Source organism: Canis lupus, chromosome 27, assembly GCF_011100685.1.
Source record: "Canis lupus familiaris isolate Mischka breed German Shepherd chromosome 27, alternate assembly UU_Cfam_GSD_1.0, whole genome shotgun sequence".
Lineage (NCBI taxonomy): Eukaryota > Metazoa > Chordata > Mammalia > Carnivora > Canidae > Canis > Canis lupus.
In genome coordinates, this window is record NC_049248.1 from 8,697,152 (window position 1) to 8,704,606 (window position 7,455).

The window sequence follows — 7,455 nt, forward strand, 5'->3', positions numbered from 1 at the left end:
AAACACGGGGTTTACCCTGGTCTCTTCTAGGGAAGCATAGGGAAACTGAGGCTCTGAGAGAGACAGCCGAGGATGGACCCTGGATCACAGTATCCAAACAGGTGGGTTCCTAAAGAAACCATTCGTGAAATAAAGAGTGGGCGGAGGTGTAGAGAACGGAAACGATTTGTCTAAAGGAAGAGCGTTAACCATATACAGAGACCTTGGGTAGGGAATATGTTTTGTTCATCGCTGTATCTCTGATGCTTCCTACCGTCGGATACATGGTGGGTGATCTGAACCAAACAAGAACGAGACGTTTATATAGTATAACGGGCAAATTCTGAAGATGCCAGACCTTTAGAATATGTTTTTACAAAGCATCTGTGTCAAAATAGAGGCACCAGGGTGGCTGAACCCTTGATTCGGCTTTTGGCTCAGGTCATAATCTGGAGTCCTGGGAGCCAGCCTTGTGGGTCGGGGAGCTCCCTGCTCGGGGGATCCTGCTTCTCCCTCTCCCAATACCCCTCCCTCCCCCACCTGCGCGCGCGCTCTCTCTCTCTCTCTCTCTCTCAAATAAATAAATAAAATCTTTTCTAAAATAATAAATATATCTAAATAAATATTTTTAAAATAAAGAACCTATGTCAATTTTATGATCCTGGAAAAATGTTTCACACTTACTTACCACCTGGGTTAATCCAGCCATAAAATGAGATCTGTTTCCCCGACCTACCTGGGAAACGCCACCATTTTCCCCTTAACACCTTGAGGCCTTTAAAGTTAGGAAGCAGATTTCCCCCTAACCTACATTCCTAGAAAAATTGAAAAGATAGATGGGATTAGTAAAAAGATGACCTCTACATCCAATGAATGGAAAATACGTTGTTTAAGCCTATAATCTAAGAGTCAAGGGTAGGAAGAACTTACTATTTGAGAATATTAAGAGATAAACATCTATACGAGAAATTATGGAATCACTTGCTGGCCTACAAGATTATAGCAAGATTTCACCAGTGCTTTACCATGATCTAAAAACTGCTCTGAAATTGAGGAAAGCAGTGCACAAACTTCCCAAAAGTGTTATTAACTATTCCCACTGCAGGACACTACATGGATTGTTGGTCAAGATTCAAGTACCTTCTATTTATCCAGAACGATTCCATACTTATAATTTTCTAGAATCTTTTAGGCCAAATAGTTTATGAGCAAGTGTATCATACTGGCTTTTCAGTATAATTATGACAATAGCTTAGAAATAAGGGGAGAGGGGATCCCTGAGTGGCGTGGCGGTTTGGCGCCTGCCTTCGGCCCAGGGCGTGGTCCTGGAGTCCCGGGATCCAGATCGAGTCCCACATCCGGCTTTATGCATGGAGCCTGCTTCTCTCTCTGCCTGCTTCTCTCTCTGCCTGTGTCTCTGCCTCTGTGTGTGTGTGTGTCTCCCATGAATTAAAAAAAAAAAAAGAAAGAAAAAGAAGGGGAGGAACAGGGGGCAGTTATATTTGCAATAATAAAAGTACCATAGGAAAATTATATTTAGCTACAAGAAATTCTAGCATAATAAGGTATATGTTGCTTATATGAAAGGGGGTAGGGGAGACATTAAGAAAATTTTCAAGAGGGGATCCCTGGGTGGCGCAGCGGTTTAGTGCCTGCCTTTGGCCCAGGGCGCGATCCTGGAGACCCGGGATCGAATCCCACGTCGGGCTCCCGGTGCATGGAGCCTGCTTCTCCCTCTGCCTACGTCTCTGCCTCTCTCTCTCTCTCTGTGTGACTATCATAAATAAATAAAAATTTAAAAAAAAAAATTTTTTTCAAGAATTGTATTAGGTAAGTGTGCATTTTTTTCCTAGTTAATATTATATGAATTATGTGGAAATATACAAAACTATTTTAGGGTTAATCATTCATGCAGTTTGAGCACTGCACTTTCCTTTTCATGATGTCCAACAAATCAAAGTATAAATTGTCTCTGAGGGAAAATAGAGCCTAGCAGTGAGTCTAAGGAAGAAAAAACTGGCATTGTTCCTAATCAAACATCCAAGCCCTCTAGCATGTAAAGATAAACCAGTGGCATCTTGATTGGTGAGAACATAAGACACTGAGTCAGATAGAATCTTAGGCCTAAGGAAAATCTTCAACCTCCTGGAGCCTAGCTGCTCCCTGCCTCCCCAACCCTCTGTCTTGAGAAACACAGTAATCTTGTTTCTTTCCTCTTGAGGCCCAGCGAACAGTTACAAGGCCTCAAAAGACCAAGTATGAAAGCACCAGGTTATGCTGTGCTTGGAATTTATGGAAAGAAGAGGAAAAGGGAAGGCAGGGGTATCTACCAGAGGGGCTGGTAGAGGTGTAGAAGGGACTTACTAGGGCTCAGTCAGGTATCTGTCAGGGTTGGCTACAATAAACAGAAACCACTTAGGCCGATATAAGCCAGAAAAGGCCTTAATACAGGGAATGGATATTTACCACCTTGTTGGATGGGCTTAGCAAAAGCAGGGTCTCTGCTACATCCCAGAAATGGCTTCAAAAACAAGACTACTAGGGGCACCTGGGTGGCTCAGTGGTTGAGTGTGTCTGCCTTTGGATTGGGTCGTGATCCCCGAGGTCCTGGGATTGGGTCTGTGCTTCCGGCCTCCCACAGGAAGCCTGCTTCTCCCTCTGCTTAGGTCTCTGCCTCTCTCTCTCTATGTCTCTCATGAATAAATGAAATATTAAAAAAAAAAAAGAAACTACTAAACTTACCCACCAGGGAAGCTCCAGAAAGGGGAGGAATCAAGACTGTTGCTGAAACTGTGGAGTTCAAGACATAGTGCCTTCGTTCAGATCCAGGCATCAGGATGCTACTATTGCTAACATGCCTCAGCAGCCTTGAGTGGCCATGAAGCTTGTAAATGGTTGCTGGAACACTGCTGCAGAAAAACCCGACATCCCATGACCATGCTGGCCACCAGCAACTATTAAAGCAGCCAGGAGGTGGCCCCTGCCTCACTTCCACTTTTCAAGTCTCTGGGATGTGCAAATCATTGATAGATCAAAACTTAAAACTAGAATCCTAGCTGTAAGGAAGCCTAGGAAATTGAGGTTTTGGTTTTCCAGGTTTTTGGTAGTACCAGTATAGGGAACTATATAAAAAGGAGACGGGGCTCCTGGGTGGCTCAGTCGGTTAAGCAGCTGCCTCTGACTCATGTCATGATCCTGGAGTCCTGGCACCAAGCCCTGTATCAGGCTCCCTGCTCAGGCTCCTTCTCCCTCTCCCTCTGCCAACCCCCCATACTCTGACCCCTTCTTATGCATGTCCTCTCTCTCTCTCTCTCTCTCTCTCTCTCAAGAAAATCTTTTTAAAAAGAAAGGAGACTTTCTTTTTAAAAAGAAAAGTCAGTGGGTGGCTCAGCGGTTTAGTGCCTGCCTTCGGTCCAGGGCATGATCCCTGGAGTCCTGGGATCGAGTCCCATGTCAGCATGGAGCCTGCTTCTCCCTCTGCCTGTGTCTCTACCTCTCTCTTTCTCACTCTGTGTCTTTCATGAATAAATAAATAAAATCTTTAAGAAAATAAGAAAATAATTAATTAAAAATTAAAAAGAAAGGAGGCGAATGAAGGTCAGTCATATCTATCACAAGTTTAGATAGGAATGCCTGGATGGCTCAGCAGTTGAGCATCTGCCTTCAGCTCAGGTCGTGATCCTGGGGTCTGGTGATCAAGTCCCACATCGGGCTCCCTGCATGGAGCCTGCTTCTCCCTCTGCCTGTGTCTCTGCCTCTCTTTCTCTCTCTGTCTCTCATGAATAAATAAAATCTTTTAAAAATTAAATTAAATTTTAAAAAGTTTAGATATATCTCCATTTTTAAAATGTCCTTCCAGAATAGAAGGGAAGGAAGAAGAAATGGGTAGGAAATATCAGAAAGGGAGACAGAACATAAAGACTCCTAACTCTGGGAAACGAACTAGGGGTGGTGGAAGGGGAGGAGGGCGGGGGGTGGGGGTGAATGGGTGACAGGCACTGAGGGGGGCACTTGACGGAATGAGCACTGGGTGTTATTCTGTATGTTGGCAAATTGAACACCAATAAAAAATAAATTTATTATTAAAAAAATAATAATAAAAAAAATAAAATGTCCTTCCTTGGTTGCCGCCTGGCTGGCTCAATCAGTGGAACAGTGACTCTTGATCACTAGGTTGTAAGTTCGAGCCCCACAATGGATTACTTAAAAATAAAGTCTTTAAAAATAATAATAAAAAGGGGCACCTGGGTGACTCAGTTAAGCATTTGACTTCAGCTCAGGTCATGCTCTTAGGGTCCTGGGACCAAGCCCTGCATCGGGGTCTATGTTCATCAAGCAGTCTGTTTGTCCCTCTGCCCTTCTCCCTGCTCATGCGTGTGCACACTCTCTTCTCTCTCAAATAAATAATCTTTTTTAAAAATTATAAAAAATAAAATTAAATGTCCTTGGGAATAAGTAGAATGAGAGGATTCTGATCCAAAATAATCCTCTTAAAAAAAAAAAAGAATCCTCTTTTGCATTTTTTTTTTATAAACCGATAGGGATATAATGGGGAACAGAGAAGTTTTTATATACTCACATAAAGACATTATCAACTATCTTCTACCATAATCATCATTTCATAGGAGAGTTAATTAAAATTTTTAGTCCAAAAAGATGGTAAGGTTATACTCTCAGAATTTAAGAATTGGATAAATTTCACTTCAAACATAACAAAACTGGGCAGCCCGAGTGGCCCAGCGGTTTAGCGCCGCCTTCAGCCCAGGGAGTGATCCTGGAGACCCGGGATGGAGTCCCACGTAGGGCTCCCTGCATGGAGCCTGCTTCTCCCTCTGCCTATGTCTCTGCCTCTCTCTCTCTCCTCTCTGTGTTTCTCATGAATAAATAAATAAATAAAATCTTTAAAATAAATAAATAAATAAATAAATAAATAAATAAATAAATAAATAAATAAATAAAAACACCAACACAAAAGGAAACACTTTGTTTCAGTGTGGCCTCACTATGAAACCACTGAAGTTGGGGACGCCTGGGTGGCTCAGTGGTTGAGCATCTGCCAATGGCTCAGGATATGATCCCAAAGGCCGGGATCAAGTCCCACATCGGGCTTCCTGCATGGAGCCTGCTTCTCCTTTGCCTGTATCTCTGCCAATCTCTCTCTCTCTCTCTCATGAATAAATAATTTTTTTTAAAAAACCCACTGATGTTGTATAAGTTCACAGCCATTGCAAGGGAAGAAACTCAGCTTCTTGTCCAGTCCATTTCAGACTTGTCAAGTAGCCTTGAACAGGTCATTTAACTACTGAGACTTCATTTACTGCTAACTAAGTGTTACAAATATAAACATTTAAGAAAGGAGAAAAGAAGGTGTGGAAGAAACGGTTTCTAAAAGGAACATATACTAGAAAAATTAAAAATTTAAAATGGACTAATGGAACTCTTACTTTTCTTACAGTTCCAAAAGTCTATTACTCATTTTTTTTCTGGAATCCTGATATCCTTTATTTGGGCTTCAGCTTGTAGAGTCTACTTATGCCAACTAATCCCCTCTAGTGGCCCAGATTCAACAAAGCACAAATTTTTTAAATTTATATTTTGTTCAAAAGCATTCTGTGGCTACCAATTGTCAATAAAATACACTACAAACTATTCAGTTTGTCATCCAAGGCCCTCCTCAAGCTGTTCCTAATCCCCACCTGTCCACAATTCCCTGCCTTCCAAAAACAACTGGTATCACCTGAATATGCCCTCATTTTTTAAAAAAATTTATTTATTTATTCATGAGAGACACAGAGAGAGAGAAAGAGAGAGTCAGAGACACAGGCAGAGAGAGAAGCAGGCTCCACACACAGGGAGCCGAACGTCGGACTTGATCCCGGGTCTCCAGGATCACACCCTGGGCTGAAGGAGCGCTAAACCGCTGAGCTACTGGGGCCTCCGGCCTCATTTTATTTCAACAAATATTCATTGAGCTTATTGAGCATCTTCTATGTGCCAGACTCTGTGTTAGAAACTTCAGGTTCTGGGCAGCCCGGGTGGCTCAGCAGTTTAGCGCCACCTTCAGCCCAGGGCGTGATCCTGGAGACCCAGGATCAAGTCCCACGTCGGGCTCCCTGCTTGGGGCCTGCTTCTCCCTCTGCCTGTGTCTCTGCCTCTGTGTGAGTGTGTCTTTCATTAATGAATAAATAAAATCTTTAAATAAAAAGGGTGGGGGGGTGTCCCTGGGTGGCTCAGCTGTTTAGTGCCTGCCTGCCTTTGGCCTGCCTTTGGCCCAGAGCGCGATCCTGGAGACCTGGGATCAAGACCCCTGTTGGGATCCCTGGGTGGCACAGCGGTTTGGCGCCTGCCTTTGGCCCAGGGTGCAATCCTGGAGACCCCGGATCGAATCCCACGTCAGGCTCCCGGTGCATGGAGCCTGCTTCTCCCTCTGCCTATGTCTCTGCCTCTCTCTCTCTCTGTATGACTATCATAAATAAATTTAAAAAAAAATTTTTGGGGGATCCCTGGGTGGCTCAGCGGTTTAGCCCCTGCCTTCAGCCCAGGGTATGGTCCTGGAGTCCCGGGATCGAGTCCCGCGTCAGGCTCTCTGCATGGGGCCTGCTTCTCCCTCTGCCTGTGTCTCTGCCTCTCTATCTCTCTGTGTCTCTTATGAATAAATACATAAAATCTTTAAAAAAAAATTAAAAACAAAACAAAAACAAAACGTCTCCCACTTCTATAAAAATAAAAAAAAAGTCCCCCATCGGGCTCCCGGCATGGAGCCTTCTTCTCCTTCTGCCCGTGTCTCTGCCTCTCTCTTTCTCTCTCTCTCTCATATTTATTCATGATAATAAAATCTTAAAAATAAAATAAATAAATAAATAAAATATTAAAAAAAGAAAAAGAGAGAAAAGAAACTTCAGGTTCAGAGATGAATCAGGTGGCACTTGGGTGGTTCAGTCAGTTAAGCATCCATCTTTGATTCAGGTCATGATCTCAGGGTCATGAAATTGAGCCCCAAGTGGGGCTCCAAGCTCAGTGGGGAGTTTGCTTGAGGATTCTGTCTCTCTTCCTCATATCCCCTCTTCTCAAAAAAATAATAATAAAAAATAAATAAAACAAAACAAAACAAAAAAAAAAACAAAGATGCATCAGACTCAGCCCCCGTTAGAGTAATTACTCATCCTAGGTTGCCCAGGACTATCCTGGGAAATCCCTTAGTCCTGGGATAACTGAGACAGTTGATCACCCTAGCGCCTGTTCCTAGAAATGCTAAGGATCTTAAAAATCCCTTCTAACTCAGAAACTCTGCCTAGATGCATATCCTTTTCCCCAACTTTCTTCCAGAGTGATTATTTTGAGTCCCCTAACAATTAGCATAGTATCAAAGACTATTCCCTAGCAATGACTTTTATGTTTGTGCCATTGCCTAGATTATTTCTTTAATTTATTTATTCATGAGAGTCACAAACTGAGAGAGGGAGACAGGCATAGACA